This window comes from Leptidea sinapis, chromosome 1 (assembly GCF_905404315.1).
Source record: "Leptidea sinapis chromosome 1, ilLepSina1.1, whole genome shotgun sequence".
In the NCBI taxonomy this organism is placed as follows: Eukaryota; Metazoa; Arthropoda; class Insecta; order Lepidoptera; family Pieridae; genus Leptidea; species Leptidea sinapis.
Window position 1 is genome coordinate 5,998,739 of NC_066265.1, and position 22,187 is coordinate 6,020,925.

At 34.0% G+C, this 22,187-nt stretch overlaps 1 protein-coding gene across 2 annotated transcripts in view; it reads left to right on the forward strand.

Moving 5' to 3' along the window:
* Positions 1–22,187, forward strand: part of LOC126968290 (uncharacterized) — a 185,772-nt gene that overhangs the window by 60,206 nt on the left and 103,379 nt on the right. The gene's annotated exons all lie outside the window — the stretch shown is intronic.

A 22,187-nucleotide genomic window follows, 5' to 3' on the forward strand; every position in this document is an offset into this window, starting at 1 on the left:
AATCTAGTCTAATATAATTTGGTAAGTCTTAGAGCCAATAATTTTATTGCTATATTGAAAGACTGATGTACATGTATAACATGATATGTAATTATAGTATTAAATTACTTTTTCATTTATTTATAATTACATAAGTTCTAACATCCATAAAACTACGATCCTAATATTGAATTGAACGAAGGAAAGACGTAGTTACTTTTGTTATACCATAACTAATAACTAAGTTCTCTAGCATGCAGTATAAATGCGGCATATCTTTTTAATTAAATAAAAAAATAGTTACATAAAATTTTGTATAATAGAAACTCCCATTAATGTAAAATTGCATTGACCGCCTGGACACTACCATTAAATTAATACACATTTATCGTATTTCATTACATCTTTATTGCTATTTAAGGCTAAGAAAGAGCGGAGCCTCCTGGCAATAACATTTTTATATATTGCATAAAAGAAGTTTCTTACCACTGTTAGTTAAAGAGAATGTGTAAAAACCAAAGAGAACTTAAGCACTACGTAAAAACCATTATATAATTTTTTTATAAGAAGATTGAGACAAAGTTCAATAATGTATTCAAACTCAAGAATTTTATGATGTTATGCCTGCAAAAATAAAAGTATTTGAAATGTCAACATCATTTTATGACAATCGTGAAGAAATCTAACTTTTTCAACTTCATCGTAATTTTTCATTTTGTTGGAATAAAGGTCACGATTGAGTATTGGATTTTGTTAAATATATGTCAAAATATTTTGTTTGTTAGGTCAAGGTAATTTAAAGCCAGGAATTTATTAACCAATGTAGAAGAATATTTCATTATTTGTGAAGACCGAGGAATGAATTTTGCCTCGACTAGTGTAGGAATTGTGGGTCTTAAAATTTCGTGTGATTGCTAATTCCGCGGTCAACTGGAATACAAAGCCAATTTGGCTTCGAAGAAGCTGGGCGTCATAAATAGAGCAGGGTAATACTTCAAGCCGGTCCGTATACAAACCCCAGGTCTGGCCATATATGGAGTATTGCTGTTATCTCTGGTCTGGCATACCCCAGTATCAGCTCGTATCATAATTATGACCGCATGCAGCACAGAACTGCTTGAATTGTCGGGGATCTAGTGCTCTGTCAACGGCTAGATCTCTTAGCGTTGCGTAGAGACATCGTTTCTTCGTGTGTATTCTACAAGCTGTTTGATCTGATTCTTGCCGCCGAAGGTGGAACCTTTGTACGACACGCCACAAATTAGGATATCATCCCCACCAGATGCATGTGTGGCGCTCTTCCACAGTACGGTTCTCAAGGCACTTTCTACCACGTACAACCAAGCTGTGGAGCTTCCCTCTGCAGTGTTTTCAGCACGATACGACTTGGTTACCTAAAAAAAAGTGCGTACACTTTTCTAAAAGGCTGGCAACGCTGCTGTGATTCCTATGGTGTTGCAAAAGGGCGTGGGCGGCGGTGATCACTTAACATCAGGTGACCCGAAAGCTCGTTTATCCACCTCTTCTTAGAAAAGTCCGTCTCATTACAGATGACGTTTGCTGTGCATTAATCCAATCCATGAATGCACTCTCAATGAAGTAATATTATGCTGTGATTATAAAATACGACAACCGGTCTTAGAGAAAATCGAACACGAATATATTCGCGACACCTGTTACTTTCTTTATACAACATCAAACATGCGCATTATGTAATTCTGATTTCGTCTAGACTGGGTACCATATTTCAACCGTCATTTGCAACTACTCTTTGGAGTATTTAATTAAAAACAAATACCGTACTTGTATTAATGTTATTCAACAATAACAATATACAATAATAGATTTAGTAAATGTTTTCTTTTGTCTAATTTGAATAATTCTAATAATGTTTAGTTGTAAGTCCTAATAGTTTAGATTAAAGTACGTAGTAGTTAAGTATGTACACATAATTAAATGTTTTTTAAGCGCATTAACTTGCCAACAAACTGTTGAAGTTTGGCAAGATATATTAATAAGTTAAAAGTGTACTTATTTAATTTAAAAAAAAAAAAAAATAACTTTCTTAATGGGGACTGCCAAAATGGCACAGAAGTGGGAGGCTCCTTTGCACAGGATTTCGCTAGATTATGGGTGTGGTACCCATAATCTACGGCGCTTATTTCTGCCGTGAAGCAGTAATGTGTAAGCATTACTGTGTTTCGGTCTGAAGGGCGCCGTAGCTAGTGAAATTACTGGGCAAATGAGACTTAACATCTTATGTCTCAAGGTGACGAGCGCAGTTGTAGCGCCGCTCAGAATATTTGGGGTTTTTCAAGAATCCTGAGCGGCACTGCATTGTAATGAGCAGGACGTATCAATTACCATCAGCTGACCGTCCTGCTCGTCTCGACCCTTATTTTCATAAAAAAAAAAAGAGTTACTTATTGAAAATCCTTGCGGCATGGTTTCGTCTCTTACTAAATAATACACTAATCACGACTATTATGTTCACGAAGCACACTTATATTATAAGAAATTAATTCAAGCTCTTTAAGATTAATGCATCCAAATTACGATAATTTACATTTATACAGTTTATTTTTCTTCTTTTTATGTTAAGTATGATTTGTTATGTAAAATGACAATCCATTAGTGCCTATTTGAATCAAATTTATTCAACTTCGAGTTGGTCTATGACGTCCACAGTGCTCCGTCGATATGTCCGGTTAACTTCACTCCCGGTCTTCGTAATATTCTTCGCATCTTCGTTTATCACTCTTCACCAGGTGATCAGCTTTGCCCATCACAATCTAGAACTTGCTTTGGTGTATGAAAAGAATCCCTTGGTGGCGGTGGCCGATCTAGTTCCATGCCGACGTTTTGAGCTGTTCGATCGTTACTCGGAGTATCTCTATAGAAGAAGGTAAGTATAATTCGTCACTTAAAGAAAAAGCGTTACGCTCAATCCATGCAAATTCTATTATTTATTTTTATAAATCTTCCAAGCTCCTAAAGTACGTATTTCCTTCGGTAGTTTTTCTTGGTTAATATGTTGTCTTAACGTTAAACATTTTAGCCATTTTTTCATTCAAATGTTTTCAACTCTTTGCATCATTTTTAGCCATTTTTTCATACAAATATTTTCAACTCTTTGCATCTTGATTTTCATCAACAACATCATTAACTGTGCTAAGGGCTAGAGTACTACAAACAGTGCTAAAACGACCTTATCATATCGGCCCTAAACTTCTGTTTCTTTCTGTGTCGAACTGTTTCAATTTTCTCTAATTATGGTCGAACTTAATACTAACCAGAAAATTTCCTTTCCTTTCTGTTTCCAAAATTTTCTTACGATTGGTTTACTTTTGATCGCACTCATCATTTCAAGCGAAAGACGTCCAGCGATGGACAAAAGTCTCCCCGAAAGATGTCCACGACGATCTGCTCTATGCGCTACCCTCAACAAACCTATTACAGGATCATCGGTCCATCTTGTGTCTACTAAAACTGTGCCCTCTTCTCCGGTGGTAAATATACCTAAAACAATAGTTTGATAGACAAATAAAATTTGAAAAACAATTTTTTTATGAACGATGCGGGACTCGAACCCACGACCTCCGGCGTTAGAGTTTGATGTTATGCCTCAAAGGCTGCAATGTCTAATAATTAATAACAATGATTATAAACACCTGGAGCGGAAGCGAAAGCTTACCTTTAGGTCAGATGAGAATACTTTTAACTGCTTATCACAGCGTTTTGGTTTTAAGGCAGTACTGCAGTTATCTTAAGATTAATTTTAAAACTGGAATAGAGTAAATCAATAATATATTCAATGCCCGTAGCACTAAGATCGATAATCTCTTAAAGCTCGTAAATCATGCGGTAGATATAATTGATCGGTGAAACCTATAATGCCCGATGTTGTCTTTCTGATTTCTCTCCTTTGTGAGAGTTGCAATGAAATCGAAATTTATCACGTATTGTTTTGAATAAAAACCACTTGATAATGCTTATATTTTGATACATACAGTGTGATACTTCAACAAAAGTGAGTATGACATGAACTCCAGACATTACATAAATCTACGTAAAATCTCGCTTCACAGTGAAGTAGGCAGAAATCATATTATATGTTAGGCATGGTGCATTTATAAAGTGATAACGCTCACTTCTGGGATTAATTACATAAATTAAATTTGATAACAAAATTTATGAACGATGCGGGACTCGAACTCGCGACCTCTTGTGTTCCGTTCGAGCGCTCTTTCCACTGAGCCAACCGTTTGAGTGAAGTATCGTTGATGAATCTTGAATTTCTTTCAACTCACAGGTTGTGGCTTCATCTACAGGATCTACTTTACAGTTGATAACATGCTCAAACCCAATATTTTAATATTAGGAAATTGACTTGAGATGTCGCTCTTTCAAATATAAACAATTTGCTATATTTTAAAGTGATAACCCTCACGCCTGGGATTAATAACACAAATTAAATTTGAAAACAAAATATATTAACGATGCGGGACTCGAACCCGCGACCTTTCGCGTTCCGTGTGAGCCCTCTTTCCACTAAGCCACCGTTCGAGTGACGTATCTTTGATAAATCTTATATTTCTTGTCAAATCACAGGTTGTGGCTTCATCAAGACCCACATCATAGATTCTATCATCCGCTACCTAAATTATTTTATAAAAATTTTTGATCACTTTCCACCATCACACAATGAAATAACAAAATACGAAAGAAAATAAAACACTCAAAAATATTGTGTGGCACCAATTGTCATCAAATGAACCTCATGTATTGTTTGCTGCACTTGTGTGACTTCAATGATGCACTGGTTATCAGGAGCCCTAACAATGACTTCTGAAGTAGCAGTTGATAAATTAATTTGGAAAGTATAAACATGAAAAAAAAAATCGTATAGTTACAGAAACTAAAATAAAAGTTTTTTTTATATCATCACAAAATATGAATAACCGTTCTTCAAACCTTTCGTGCAGATTCTTAATCTTTGTACACAAGAAGACATTGCTATAATAGATTGACAGTTTTGAATGTAGAAGTTATTACTTATAAATATTTACAAAACAATTTCTAATTGTTTACATCTCAGCTGTAAGTCTTTTGCCATAATAACCCCTTCAAAATACTAATAAAGAGTAAGACGAGCAAATTAGTCAGTCTGTATTAACTGCTTCTTCAGCAGGATATATTTCTAAGACAGTCACCAGAATGAAAGAAATATCGAACGTAACAAATATTATGAATGTTCGTTCTCAGTATGTACATGAAAAAATAATTTATGTTCACAAAAATCGTCAATATATAAAGCATATATAAAAAGCAAAAGCTCTGAATACTGATTTATGAAATTGTTTATGGTGCATGCATATTTAAAAAAAGTCCCAGCCGCTGTTTAGTCGTTATATATTCTGCTTATCAACCATGAGAATGATAGTTACATATCCCAGATAATCTTTTACTGCAAAATATCTATTAGTGTATTAATGCTTCTCATATGAGGCACCATTATCTCATGATTTTTGTGTACGTTTACATAAATGTAAGTGTTAAAGGTTTTGACACTCAAAGACGACAGAACAATATCAGCATTATATGTAATTACAGTAAACTTCAAAGTTGATTGACAAGGACGCGGTTGTTTAAAATAAAACCAAGTTTGTTGATTGTTCACTCCGACATTAAAACTGTGTAATTGTGAGAATTCGTCATATCATTCATCGGTTAAATATAGATTTTATTGGCTCTGGCTTTTAATTTTAACAAACATAATAAAATGTTGTGTTGGTAAATTCTTATCCCTTTACATTTTTTTTTTTTGGTAATGAACTTCTAAATTCCTAGATTATTATTATGTTGAATTTGATTTTGTTCCTTCTCGGAAAGTGAAAGTCCCATGAAAATCGCTCCACTTGTTTCGTAGAAACTTTGGAACACAGTTTATTTACCATTGGAAGGCTCCTAAGATCCGGATGCCGGGTAGATGCGTACCACAAAAGCGCCCTATTTCTGCCGTGAAGCAGTAATGTGTAAGCATTACTGTGTTTCGGTCTGAAGGGCACCGTAACTAGTGAAATTACTGGGCAAATGAGACTTGACAATTTATGTTTGAGGTGACGATCGCAGTTGTAGTGCCGCTCAGAATTTTTGGGTTTTTCAATAATCCTGAGCGGCACTGCATTATTATGGGCAGGGCGTAACAATTACCAGCTGAACGTCCTGCTCTTCTCATCGCTAATTTCCATAAAAAAACACAGATATAGGCAGGTTTACATTAATAACTGTTTTTCCGATACATTAATGGTGTAAGTAATTTGCACTAAGTCAAAAGCATGTCGTCATGACATTTATATGACAGAATATAGATTAGGCTTTGATAAGTTTTTATAATCAACCGATAGATGTTCAAAAAATGCCTGTATTAGAACTGTGACTAATTATTATAAAAAGTTCAAGGCAGTTTCTATCGGACATCCTGTTATGTAAAGCCTTGTAAGTGAATGAAACGGACCATACTTCCGGCCAACCGATAGGTGTATACTATACTTATTAGTGGAAGGTTTCTAATCAAGTCTTAAGCTATGATCATAATATGTTTAATTTGTGCTTTATGAGTCTCCTATCTTGGAAGTTTAAAAAGTGCCGCTTTACCACTTACACCATTAAATGAGTATATCGTATTTCATTATGTTCCTAAAAATATATTCATGATTTAGCTGGTGATCAGTGCGCTTCACTTTACCTGAACTAATTCATATGTATACAAAATTTCATATCAAAATTTCAAATATTTTTTGTTAAATATGAAATTCGTTGAGGTTCAATCATTACAGTAATTATTTCGTTTCTCCCTGTTCGTGTAATGAAATAGCGTCACAACAGAATTGTCTAACTACTCGTATACATCAAAATTTTATTTCATAGAATTAATTATTCATTCAGAATTAAAATATTAAGGGTAATAATTCACTATGTTTAATGTTACGAATAGGCTACTTGCTACTTATCTATCGAATAAAGATTTCATTTGCGTTTCATAATGTATAAAGTGTTATCTAGCAGATAAGCGCCATTTAAATTATTGGAGGGACTAGTACCCAAGCAAATATCAATTTTATCTGCTGGGTACTGGATAACCTGACAGATTGACAATCATTTGACAAAATAATGTCAATTTATATAACGGTAGAGGAGCCCAACAGAGTAATATTATATAAATAATAATTTAAACGTAGATTAGAAGCCTTACTAACTTGCTTATTGTGTTTTTTTTTGTATATTTTTACCTTTGTTTTTGATAATAAGAGACACTAACACGAATTGGACTTGTAAGATAGCACATTAATATTAATAAACTTGAGTTAAGTTCAAAGGGTTTGAAGGGCCGGGTTTAATAGAATGCTATAGCTAAGAGATACGAACTTTATTCCAAGGTTGACTTCGATGTATTACACTATGACTTGACACATAACTAATTGCGTCATCGCTTAAATTATCCCTAAAAATATGTAAGTCGTTGTAAAGAATTAGCCAGATAGACTTGACTCAAGCTAAACAATTTAGTCCTACTAATTTTATAAAGGTTACTCCAAGTTTAAAATTACTTCTCACTGTGTTATAATTCTGTAGTGACGAAGGTAAGATAGACAAAAAGTTTTTAATATAGAACACCTTTACTTCGCTTTTATTACTAACACAGAATATGTTTGGAAAACTTCGGTAAATAATTTGTGCAATCAATCTACTTCTTCCCATCATGTGAACATGGTCAAAATATCATCCATTTTGAAAAATCATAGAAGAGTAAAATACCAGTAAAACGAAATGTCCCCAAAAATTTAAAACTTGAAAAAGCTAAAGAACCTTCTTTATTTGCATTGTGGTTGTTTTCGATTTCAACATCTTGGATTTTATTACTCGTAGGGGCAACAGAACTGTGTTTTTGAGCTTTCTAATATTTTCAGTTAATAATATACAATTCCCGTACAGATAAGTAATACAGATTGCGGTTAATATTAGACAGACAGACGGATGGACAGACAGTGTGGGCAGGGGTGGGGAGACGCCAATCTCCTTTATTCCGTACTTCTTTGTTGCTTTGGTTAGTGGCCGAGTTGAGTCACTATTTGTATTTATTACATATATGGTTGACTATTTGTATGAAGTTCATGTTACTTGGTAACCCTACTAAAATGAAAATAAAATAAAGTACTACTCCACTAAGCATGGTGCTACCGAGCTAATCATATGGAGTGAAAACGCAATTTGGCCACCTTTGTGTATTGGGAATAGGCAATCAACTCATGTAAGCCAAAGAGGTGTTTAACATAAAGCGAATTTTTTTTGTATGATATTTTGGACATATAACAGGAATTTTAAACTTGAATGTAAATTTTTCCAATATAATAAGCCTTTAGTATCAGTTTTTGAAGATGATGTTAAAAAGCATCAGGACGGGTGAAACTAAATAAGAGAATTTTATAATGAAAGTGAGAATTGTTGTAATCATGGATGATGAATATTAATGAAATTAACGACAATCCAATTGATTAATTTTATATTATTTATTTATTTGACAGTTTTATAAAGATAATAATTAATATTTTTCAAAAAATGCATGCTTAATTAATGTTTCTTAAAAATCCCAAAAACAGCCAAGAATATTTCAATTATGAGTAATGTTTGCACTTGAATAGCATCTGATCCCGACTACCTAGAAAACCGAACTCAAGTTTTCTTATCAACACCTTTCCAATGATATATTAGGGGGGTATAGACCTATTGTGGTTGCTAAGGAATAAAATTTTCCTTTATATATATTAGATAAACCTTAACATATAGAAATCGAAAGGACAATATATTTTACGCCCAAGCATACTAAAACGAAATAAATAAAGTCCTGAAGTATATTAGGCTAATTCGAAAACACAACACACATATTGACGTCAATGAAGTTAGCAGAAAACCCGTATCCTTTATTTACCTTGTGAATAAAGCCTTCACTTGTCGAGCCGAGCCGGCACGTACAAACATTTTGATTAGCGATATCTTGAAAAATATCGGGTCACGCGATCTTTCGCAATGTGTTAAATGTAGGTTTCTCTAATAATAAAGATTTTGTTCGATAAATATTTCAACATACTTTGCTACAGTTTCGATGGCTCGTTTATGAGTTGGCTTTTGCCCGATTTGAGCAACCGAAACGATTTTTGTAGTGTATTTAAACAGCCTGATTTATTGCTGCAGCAAACACAATTATTAATTCCGTAATACTTTGTGCCTTGAAAAGTTGTAGTAGTTTATATGTGAGGCTTTAATAGGAAACCTGAATTGAATTTCAATTTCGATGTAGAAGAGTGACCCTCTTCTCTTCAATCCACATGTTTTGTCAGGAATTTCTTACCTCTCACAACCATTTTATATTACCGGCTGCTGTTTTCCCCAACCGATATAACCCTCAAGCATAAATAATACTACCACCTCAAAGGCTGGGAACGTATCTCTTGATCCCTAGTTTTCCGGATGTCCATGGACGATTGCCTCAACACCTCTCATTACATAAGCCTCTTGCCTATTTTTCCCCTTTTATATAAAAAGAATGAAGCGGTTCTCAAATACATTTTACTCCGGATCTTTTTAAGGCTAGCTTTGTTCGTGTAATTCTTCTGGTGTTAGAAGAAAAGCGGAGATAATATAATGTGAATCATGTGCCCCTTTGTCCTCGTTTGACAAAAAAATATTCTGTTTCTTTCGGTTTGTGAAGTGGTCTACTAGTTTGTTATGATTTCATCTTTCATTTCATGCTAGCAAACTACGAACAAATGCTTATATATGCTACTATGACTTGAACTGGTGATGCAATGAATTAATGCATATTCCTCTGGATTTTTAAAGTTTTTTATATTATATTTCCCAAAAATTATTCGTTATAAAGGGCTCACAAGCTGCGTAACGACTGTAACTGCGTAAGTGGGTCGTTAGTCATACTTTCACCGTTATACATTTCGAAAATGTGGTTTGCCTATCACGAATGTTTGAGTGATTTTGAAAAACCATCTTAGCTAAAATAGTCCTTAAGTAATAGTTCTTAAGGTTGATCAACACATGCTGCCGGGTTAGGCCGGCGGCAATGCCGGTGAGTAACATCCGCGGCTTTGTTATGTGCCACCGAATGCGGCGAACAATGCATCCACTTGTGTGGATCCACCTTTATATACGTATAACAAAATGGTCTTATGGTTTTGCTCGTGTGAAGTTTAAGCTTAACAGCATAACTTTATATAATTTTTATAACTTATGAAATGGTATATTTTAACAGACGAGCATAATGTTTATTGACAAAATCCTTAGATTCTAAAACTAAAGAGATGCTAATGCTGAAAAAGTAATAAAAACAAACCCTTTTTTCAGACTGAATGTTGATTAAACTTATTTACAAATACACAAATAAAATTTGAAAACAAAATTTTATGAACGATGCGGGATTCGAACCCACGACCTCCGGCGTTCCGTGCCGGTGCTCTAACCAAATGAGCTAACCGTTCGAGTACCGCCTTGTTATAAAATTCTGATTGCTTTGTTCAAATCTCAGGTTGTGGCTTCATCTACAGAATCTACTTTGAATGAACGCCGGAGGTCGTGGGGTCGAATCCCGCATCGTTCATAAAATTTTGTTTTTCAAATATTATCTATGTATTAATCCTAGAAGTGAGGGTTATCACTTTAAAAACATAACATATTTTTTATTTACAAATTCTATAAAAAGAACCATGAGAATTTTTTGAGATGTCAATCCCTAATTTATTATCCAGTCCAAAAATCCGGAAAACTAAAGTAGAAAGCCATTTAAGATGAAAAATTAAAAAAAAATTAAGGGTACTTACTGAATTGGAATGTTATCGTATAAAGCATGGCTTATATTTGTCGACCTACATTTAAAATAAATATTTAAATACAGCACAAAAAATAAATGGAGCAAAAAGTGTCAGAGTTGTTATTGAAACAAAAGATCGTTAGTAATTTGATCCGGTACCTTTCTTCCGCATTGCGAGGTCGACCGTGACCAAGGCAAATTCTTCTAAGCATAAATTCATAAATTGTGCTGTCGGTACCTGTAGTTAAATATTATGATAGTCAGTGTTTTAATGCGTATTATTGACTAAACGAGCAGATGGCCCTCTTGATTTTAAGCAACCTTATCTGCCCATAACATTGACACTATGATATGAGCTTTATTGCATCACAAAAGGATCTACGGCGCAGTGTTATGCAATACGACCCCGATGACATAGTTCTGCGCCCTTTTAGAGACTTAAGTTATTGATTAGATCATCCTGCCTGTAATTTTGTGAATGATATGAGCTGTTACAACGTTGTATATATTTTTGTAATCTTTTCATGAAAAAAAATATATTAATAAAAATTTAAATATATAAAACTTAAGTTTTGTCATTTAAATTTATGTCTTAAAGCGTTTTAAAACGCCTGTAATTATAAGTTTTGACATTAATTATGCTAAATGAAGAAAAAGTTGTAAATGTGGAAGACGCAAAGTGATGTCTACACAACGCGAATGTATCACAGAGCACTGGATCCTCGACAGTTTGAGCAGCTCTGTGTTGCACGCGTTCAAATGGATAGAGTATATAACGGCGTGCACATTACCAGAGATTACAAAAAATACTCCATATGTGGCCGCTATACCTGCTCTTTGTAAAACACTAGAATATGGGCCAGCATGAAGTATAGCGTCGCTTTACTGATAAAGCCCAGTTTATTTGAAGTCAATTTGCCTTTGCTTTCGATATTATGACCGTGGAATTGGCAATCCGCTCGAGATTTCAAGACCCATTAACTGTACTGTTTAATTTATTTTCAAAAACATTCTTTAACAATATTTGTATGAATTTGTAATCGGCAGAGGCCTAAATAACTAGAGTGTTATACATATTTTTTGACAATTTGTTTGTCAAAGCTGTAAGTTCATCTGTAAGCAATAAAATGAAAATAAGCCTGTGTGCAATTCACACATGATAGAAGTAAAACCTTCAAAAAATTTGGCTTCAAGATAATGGGATGAATAATTTGTTATGTTTTTAAAATGATAACCCTCACTTCTGGGATTAATACACAAATTAAAACAAAATTTTATGAACGATGTGGGACTCGAACCCACGACCTCTCGCGTTCCGTGCTGCTCTCCCAACTGAGCCAACCGATCGAGTGACGTATCGTCATAAAATCCTGTATGCTTTGTTCAACTCTCAGGTTGTGGCTTCATCTACAGGATTAGTCTCTTTTTACTGTGGCTTTAAATCATTTTTGGAGACCAAGAACGTGTAATGTATTCTATCCCATTCTCTCGCCGGCTGAATCCTGTTTGTGTCTCTATCGCCTCGCTTTTTCGTTTCATCGAGTTTCACAATGATTCTAAAGAAGTTTCACCTCAATAAAATATAAATAAATATACCGCTTGTATAAAAAAATTGATTAAATAATGACAGATAAGAAAGCTAGAGGAATTGAATTCAAAAGCGAAATTCCTGCAGCGAACTTAAATTCGATTAGAGAAATAACCGCAAAGAATGGCAGTACTCTGAGTAATGGTATTATAATGGCATAATGCAACAAGTCGGGCAAAGAGAAAAGTAGTAAAGGTCATCTCAATGAGACAACTGTCATCGGTTTATTCACATACAACAATACCATTTGTACGTTTCTATATTATGACGATATTATTCTACATTGGTTGTTAATTTGTATATTTAAAACTAGCTGATACCCCGCGACTTCGTCCACGTACACACATAACTGAGAACGTAGTAGCGACATTTCAATATTTTTTTTAAAATAAAAGAACTCTTATAACATATGCTTTCGCGACACTTTTTATAAATCTGTGTTCTGCAAAGTCGTAGTACATTATTTTATTTTAACATCAATATTTTTCGCAATGCATGCGATGTAAAGAATATTTTGGGTAATTTTTTTACACCTTGGGTTGCATTATTGTACTTTCAGTGAGGACCCCAAATTTTTATGAAAATAAAATATAGCCTATGTTATCATCACATAAGCCTCTCCAACAGTGAAAGAATTTTTCAAATCGATTCAGTAGTTTCGGAGCCTTTTAAATGCAAAGAAACAATCAAATCTTTTGGAATATAATATTAATATTTAAAAATTCTGTTTTTTTTAATGTGGCCCATTTCTGTTGGAATTTTTCAAAAGCATCATTTGAATCTGTTTTTAAGACTTTTACATTTTTTTGAGTTTTCATATTTGGAATGGACATGAGATATTTTGTGTAAATTAAGTGGCCGTTTAGATATATGCACTTTTTTAAACTTTAGTCTTAAATAGTTTTATTTCACATTTAGTATTGATGGTTATTCTAGATTACAGAAGAAGAGTCTAAAACCTAGAAGGGTCTAAAATAACACTGTATAATATAGTAAAGAGTTAATTTGCGTTGGTAGCGCAATAGCAATTTGGGTTCGAATCCCGGTAGGTGCAAGTATTTATATGATGAATATGGATGTTTGTTTCCGAGTCATGGATGTTTAAATGTATTTATGTATGTTTATATGAATTTATGTATGTTTAAGTAAGTATATTGTATTAAATATATCATTGTCTTGTAAACCATAAGACAGGCTATATATGCTTAACTTGAGGCAAGATAATTTGTGTAAAAAGTGTGTCAATATTATTATATTATTATTAATAGCTTGACTTTCATCACAGTTTTGACTTCACAGACTTTTGGTACATCCTCACCCGCAACACACCGATTATTTTCGATCAAATATGCGTTTATTCGATGCTTTATAAGGTCGGTAGATCTTCTGATTTCTCTGTTATTACGAGAGAATAAGGAACGCGGTGATGAAATGCCATCAGGACCTACCATTAATGGTCGTTTGTGCTTTTCTTCAAAAAAATACAAACACATGAGCCTAAATTTTATAGTATAATCCAGGTAACTGCATAGATTTTTGTTTGCCAATGATATTTACGCCACTTTCTGTATGCGCACTTACATTACTTACATTACACTACTTAAGATATTTGCTGGGTTGTATACACTGTTATAAATTGCATAACATTATAAACAAAAAGAACCCTTATTTGCTCATGATATCCTTTTAATATACACATAGCTATTTAGTGTCATACCCCAAACTGTAGCCCAATTACAAAGCTAAAAATTAAAAAGAATTCAAAAGTATAAAATTAGAACTTAAAAAAAAACTACTATACGATTAGAGAATATCGATAATAAAGAACTATGGAAAATAGATGCACCTGGTCCACCTAACAATAATTTTTCATATTAAAAAAAAAATCGTAAAAAAACACGAATGGCAATAAAATAATTAAGAGCTGTTTTTTTATGAAAAAAAGGGACGAACGAACAGGACGTTCAGCTGATGGTAATTGATACGCCCTGCCCATTACAATTCGAGGATTCTTGAAAAACCCCAAAAATTCTGAGCGGCACTACAACTGCGCTCGTCACCTTGAAAAATAAGATGTTAAGTTATGTTTGGAAGAAAAGACATAACAATACACTTTATTTCACTCTTGATCTTACATCAGAGCTTGAACTAAAGGCAGACGTGATGAAACGTTAACATGTTGATTCCTATTGAAAGACTATTGCGAAATCCACTATTACAAGGTTTTTAGTCATTTTTTGAGCTGGCGTGGCCGGACATTTGGCCAGACGGTTTGGATGCCTTTCCAGTCTTTGTTTGCAACAGTACTACAGTACAGTACTCAGACTAGATCTTTTTATACTTACATATTACATCACTGATGAAAAAGCCAAATCAAAATTTTATGATCGTTATTATCTCTGACCGCAGTTACCGAACATAATTCCTAATTATAAACTTGAGAAATATTACAAATCGCCACACAAAACTCACGACTTTGACATTTGGAACGCAGTGCTTTACCCACGGGCGAGACATTTTCAAACGCATACCATTGAAGTCTCTAGCATTAGTTCAACGATTCACAACACGATATGTAATTCGAGGAATTCGGTGCATTTCGTACATTGAAAAAAAAAAATGTTTTCTGCAAAGTCATTTTACGGACGATAATTTTTAATCATATTTTTATACAATTGTTTACATGATTTGTAATTCTTTTTTTGTCAAAACTATTAAATATTAACTATTTCTGCCCCGAGGCAGTAATGTGTAAACATTACTGTGTTTCGGTCTGAAGGGCGCCGTAGCTAGTGAAATTACTGGGCAAATGAGACTTAACATTTTATGTCTCAAGGTGACGAGTGCAATTATAGTGCCGCTCAGAGTTTTTGGGTTTTTCAAGAATCCTGAGCGGCACTGTATTGTAATGGGCTAGGCGTATCAATTACCAAAATCTGAACGTCCTGCTCGTCTCGTCCCTTATTTACATAATAAAATACCTATGATTACTGCACCCGCTCATCGATATCTACTTTTAATACTCAAAGAACAAGATGCATCATAAGCCGAACGCTTAGACCGATCATAGGTACCTCTCTATCGCTTGTTCCTCGCTCTCGCTTGCACGCTCAGCTCAGACGTAACGTGACACTTTATCTATCCAAATATTATATAAAAATGAATTGCTGTTCGTTAGTCTCGCTAAAACTCGAGAACGGCTGGACCGATTTGGCTAATATTGGTCTTGAATTATTTGTGGAAGTCCAGGGAAGATTTCAAAGGTGAATAAATATGAAAGTGTTCGGAATTAAATAAAAACAACAATTTTGTTTTTCCTTTGATGTGTCCCCCGTCGTCCGATATTTGTGTTGTGTGGACATATTTTCTATGAGAGAATTTATTGACGCACGGTTTGACAGTTCTGCTGTGAAACAATTTCATTACAACAACAGGTAGCATATTTTACGAAATAATTCTTGATGTTATGATATATTATTGACAAATTAATATAAAACATTAAGTATTTTATTTATTATATACAGAACAACGTCTGTCGGGTCAACTAGTCATATATAAAATTGTTTTGAATAAATAGTGTAAAATGATTATTTGTATTTAAAATCTTGATAATAGTCTGCCGCAGCATTCCATGAATTAGTATATCATACCCTAAATTGGGGCGGCCGTTCCTCCCCAATATGGTTTTCAGGAACTTTCTTCCTCGTGCAACCAAGCTGTGGAATGAGCGGTGCACTGGACGAAACGTCATGGGTACCTTAAAAAAAGCGCGTACATCTTTTAAAGGCCGGCAACGCTCCGGTGGTTCCTCTGGTCTTGCAAGAGAATGTAGACGGAAGTGACCACATAACATCGGGTGACACGTACGCTCGATTCTATTCCTCTTCCATAAAAAACCGTCTTACTAAACTCTTTATTATACGATTAGACATCTCCATGTTTAATGTAAGTTGTAATTTGTAAAAATCATGAGAAATACAATATAGTTGAACTATGAAATAGGCAATAAAATGTATAATTTTCATCATAAGCTTTAGATATGAAGTAGATACCGGAACGCTTCGCGAATAGTTTTGTAATTTATAAAACACATTTTATGGAAATCGCGGATACAAGGTTAATTGGTGTCTTGCCGGGCACATTCTGTAACCGTGAAAGATTAACGATATGCGTAGAAGCACTTTACAAGGTCCGCGTTTGTGAAACAAGTTTGAAAACATAATAGTCACAATGACAAGCGAAAGCAATCGAAAAGGCGTTTTGTTCACGTTTAGTTTCGATTTAATTACAGCGATACGACAGTTATGATATGATTGGCTATTGTGTACAAACTGCATTATTAGAAGCTCGTTAGTGCCCCGGGGTTATGCGATATTGGTTTCGTTAATTATGCTTGATTCAACTATTTAATTGTGCTATTAACAATAGCAAGAATTGAGCAATTTAAAATTATGGCAAGGACCGACCATCTGGTCTATTTCTCCGGAATACGTTGGATGAGGGCAGCGCAGGACCTTTCGTTGTAGAGGTCTTTGGGAAAGGCCTTTGTCCTGCAGTGGACGTCTTCCGCCTGATGATGATGATGAGTCACGTATGAAGTTCTGGTCCTTTATCATGTAAGTGCTCTTATTCTTCTAATATGTTAAGTGTTTTTATTTCTTTCTTCTCTAAGAAGGGAGCCGGTTCTCTGCAAACAGGAATGTGCAAGAATTTTTGTATTTCTGTTTGAAGGGCGCCGTACCTACTGAAATTACTGGGTAAATGAGACTTTGAGATTTGAGAATCTTGTCTCAAAGTTTATAAATTAAATGAAGAATTTAGTTTTTCCCTGCGAGATCGAATCAGAAATGAGGAGATCCGTAGGAGAACCAAAGTCCCTGACATAGACTAAATTAATGCGAAACTGAAGTGGCAGTGGGCAGGGCACATAGTTCGACGGACAGATGACCCTTAGTACAGATAAGTCCTCGAATGGCGACCACGTACCGGAAGACGCAGTGTTGGTAGGCCCGCCACAAGATGGTCCGACTATCTGGTTAAGATTGTCAAAAAAAATCCTGAACGGAACTGATCATGCAACATTAATTAGTTCTTTAAGCCAATTTTGAGTGAAATACAAGATTTGTATCAGTGTAGAGTTCCTACATAACAGTAGCTCGATAGTCTATCCAATACCTTTCAAACGGCTACATCTCCAAACGTTGCATAGTTACATCACTAAAGCATCTCTTACAGTATTTAAGAGTGTTTTGTTGTTCGTTTCTATTGCTGTTCCTTAACAAACTTAATCTGCTATATTTTATATGCACAGCCAAAGAGCTATTTTATTTAATAATAACTTAGTCTTAAATAGGAAGCTTTTAAAATATCAAACATAAATGAGATGTGATAATAATATATATATAATTGGTTTATTTTCAATAAGAATGGGTTTATTGTGTCTTTATTTACTTATTTTATGCATCAACTTAAAATCATCAATATAGAAGTATCGTTATATGACGTACGTTTCTGTATAACGGTTCTTAATTTGTTTTAAAGGAAAACAAAAAGTATCCTGCTCTTAACGGGTATTTTTATTTAGATATCGTTTGTTCACATTTCCTTGTCAATATTTGCTGCTTAAAATACCATTTAGGAACACCAGGAGTTTCGAAAATAATAAAGCTTTATCGGGTGTTGATTAATGGTATGTAGATTGAATTTATTATTGGTATATTTCTCTTTCAAGTCCAAAATAAAAAAGAAATCTTATATTTTATTTTATTCAGTAGTGTTTATTTTGTTTTTATATATATTTATACTCTACAAGAGCTGGATCGGCAAACTTTGTTTTATCATTTAATTAAGTACCCAGCGCCCGCTCATTGTATGAATAATAGTGTCATATGTAATGAAATGATTCACTGAATTATTTGTATTTCGAATATATATTGTACAGGTATTTATAAGTAAAAAAAATATAGGTTTCTGATAAGTAAACACCATAGATTAACGTGAATCTACAACCTTCTTATGGTATAAGTATTATTCCAATTGGTTCAGTAGTTTTCGCAGTACCTATAACCAAAAAAATATACCTCCAATTTATTAGTATAGGTTCGGGATGATTAACAATTACACTACAAGATTTAGTTACTTATATATAGAAGTACATATTAATTATTGTGAGACCCACAGCATTTACCACATATTGATTAAGGTGAATTACTAAATATTATATCATTTCTGAATTACATTAGTTTCTCGCAATTTGAATGCAATTATATACCAAGGGAAGAAATAGAAATGAAAGAATGAACTGAGTTATATCATAAAAATCCTCAGTATTTTCGTACAGTTAAAAAGTCAAAGTTTCTATCAAGAAGTGCTTAGGCACAGGTAAGGGCGCTAGTGTGGGACGCGACTTGCGTCGACACTCTGGCTCCTTCTCCTGACCAAGTTAGGTCAGTTGGTGCTGGGCAGCAGACGTCGCAAATATGTCGGTCTCAGTGAGTCTTACATCGTTGTGCCGTTTGGTGTCGAGACACTTGGCGCGTGGGGCCCAGAGGCAGTAAGAATGCACAAAGTACTATCGCACACGCATTAATAGAGCTACTGGTAACCCAAGTGCTGGCAGCTATTTCGGCCAACGGATCAGCCTAGCTATCCAATCCTGAAATCCTGCCAGTATCCTTGGTACACTTCCCTATAACGATAGTTTTAATAGAATGTTATCGTAGTATTGTAAAGTAAAGCATTGTTTTGTTTGAATAAATAATATTAAGAGGATGTTCTTAAAAATCATTCTCAAAAACAATTCCCATGAAGAAAATAACATGTTTAATATATAAACTTATATCGTGAGGAGCAGCAATTTAAGTAAAAGCAATCATTGATAAGATGGCCGATAAATGAAACAAACAAACAGATTTATATCGGGGAAGTGCATGACGTCTTTTTACGCAAACAAAGAAATTGAAACAGAATTTATTCTCTCTGTGACGTCGAAAAGCTGTTATTGTTTTGACCGAAAACGTAACGAAGTTGCCATTGTTTAAGTATGTCCTCTACCATGTTTAGTTCTCACGTTGTGAACGAAAGTAAGCTCATAATTAATTATATCTTCACGAATTAAACTCGAATGCTCTATGAGAGATGGCGCAATACTTTCGTTGCGTATTTATTACGCTTAACATCACTGTTATGAAGTTGAATCTCATTTTATTTACCGAAGCCATTGTTAAGGTCTAGGAAGATCGCGATTGCGAAAAAATCCGAGCCCACTTTCATCTTTCTCACTTTTGTTTTATACTTTCACACAGAATATTTGCGTGCAACAAACGTAATTCAAGAAGTTTGTAAACTTATATTACAAGCGTTGTGTAATTCTATACGAGTAGTGTCATTCTTACTGTTTACTTAATTTTCAATATAACACGGTGGTCTCATTGCAAACATCAATAGTAGTTTTGTATAAATAAATATCTAGAAGATTCAAATCTAACGATAAGTAGTAAAAAAGATGACTCCAACATTGAATCACTTCAAATTTTTCGACAGTAGATGCAAGAGTATGTAGATAACTTGGTGCAATTGATCGCTGCTCACTTACAACATTATAAGACAGCATTATAAAGACGACATTAATAACAGCTGGACTGGTCTCAATTGAAGGAGCTACGAGTAAGAGAAGAATTAGTTCTCTAGTACCGTTATTTACTTAGAACAGTAGAACACATATAGGCAAACATAGGCCTAACTAACCTACAAATAAAGCCGTAGTAGTTAGTCTGTAAATTATATTTCCTTTACACAAATAAAACTGAAAACAAAATTTTATGAACGATGCGGGACTTGAACCCGCGACCTCTTGGGTTCCGTGCGAGCGCTCTTTCCAACTGATCCAACCGTTCGAGTGACGTATCCTTTATGAAGTCTTGTATGCTTTGTTCAACTCTCAGGTTGTGGTTTCATCTACAGGATCTACTTTAGAGTTGAAAACCTGCTGCTCAACCCCAATAATTGCAAATTGGAATGTGATTTGAGATGTCGCTCTTGCAAATCTAAACAATTTGTTACGTTTTTAAGTGATAACCCGCACTTCTCGGGTTAATTAACCCCAGATGTAAGGGTTATCACTTTGAAAACATAACAAATTGTATTTTCTTTATTCAGAAGGATAGTCATATTAACACAAGTCTTGAACGCCAAATATCATCCTACGCTGCATAGCGGTGTCATTAGCGAACATAAGATATTTTACGATTTGTCGTAAATGGGGTAAGGAAATGGTATCGTAATTATTCGTTGTGAATTAGCATCGTAACACCATTTATGACTAAGATCGATGATATAGCATCTTTAATGACAATGGGATAAAAACCCACGTATTACAAATTATTCTTAATTGCGTGATTACGTAGGAACGCATGAAATACTACGATAGGTCACAGTAATTGCGTTCAGACTCGGCCACTGTGCCTTGGCGAAAGCTCTTAAATTACTTTGACACGATAATATTGAGTGCAGTTTATAGGACATTTGTTATTACGTGAGTTTGTAACGAGAATATTCTTAAATCATAATCTACCGGTCAGTATTATAGAAATTTTTTGCCTAACTTGTTAACCGACTTCAATAAAAGAAATTCGACGGCATTTTTTTTATGTTTGTTACCTCATAGCTTTCGAATGGGTTAACCGATTTTGATGGTTCTTTTTTATTTGAAAGCTGGTACTTTCCATCTGGTCTCATTTCGAATGGTCCAATTCCAAAAATAACAATAATTGTATCTACCTTATATTGATAATTGAGTTGTAGAAGAATACGCAATTATTTTATACTTTTTAGTGCAACTTATCTTGTTTTGGTAAAGATTTTTGAAGTCAGTTGTTTTTTTGTTAAAATTTTTATTGCGTCAGTTCAACTTATGCAGTATATTATGAATATCTGCTTATTCAACGCAAATCTTTGGCCTTCTTTCGACAATACGACCGCAGCATAAGATGTTAAAACTGTTTTAAATACAAAACTCTGACGTTTTTGTTAATACAGACATTTGTTATTTATTTGCTAAATAAATTAATATCTTGAATATATTATATCTTGTTATATTTTCGCGAACTTACAATCTATCTCATCATTTTTAATGAAACGCGTCAAAAGAAGTTTAACTCTAATCCTTAAGCAGTAAAGTGTTGCTCTTGAACATATAATATAATAATAATAATATTGACACACTTTTTACACAAATTATCTTGACCCAAATTAGGCATATAGCTTGTGTTATGGGTTGGTAAACAATATATTTAAAACAATATACTGACTTAAACATACATAAATATATATATACATACACATAAACATACATATGAACATCCATGACTCGGAACCAAACATCCATATTCATCATATAAACGCTTGCACCTACCGGGATTCGAACCCGGGACCTCTAGCTTACCTACTAAGCTCGCTAACCACTCGGCTATACAGGTCATCGAATTACATTTGTAGAGATCTCTTATTTCTTTAAATAATTTGTGTAACTCAGTATTAATATACCCTTCAACTGGTGAAAATTTTTTCAGAATTGGTCTAGATGTTTATAAATATATACAGACTATATATACAGAATATAAATACAGACATACAAAAAATAACATAGTTTTAACTGATACTTTGAACTTCATGGGAACAAAAAAATATTAATAATTAGTTATTTGATAATAAAATGGATTTTGATTAAGCTCCAGATAATTT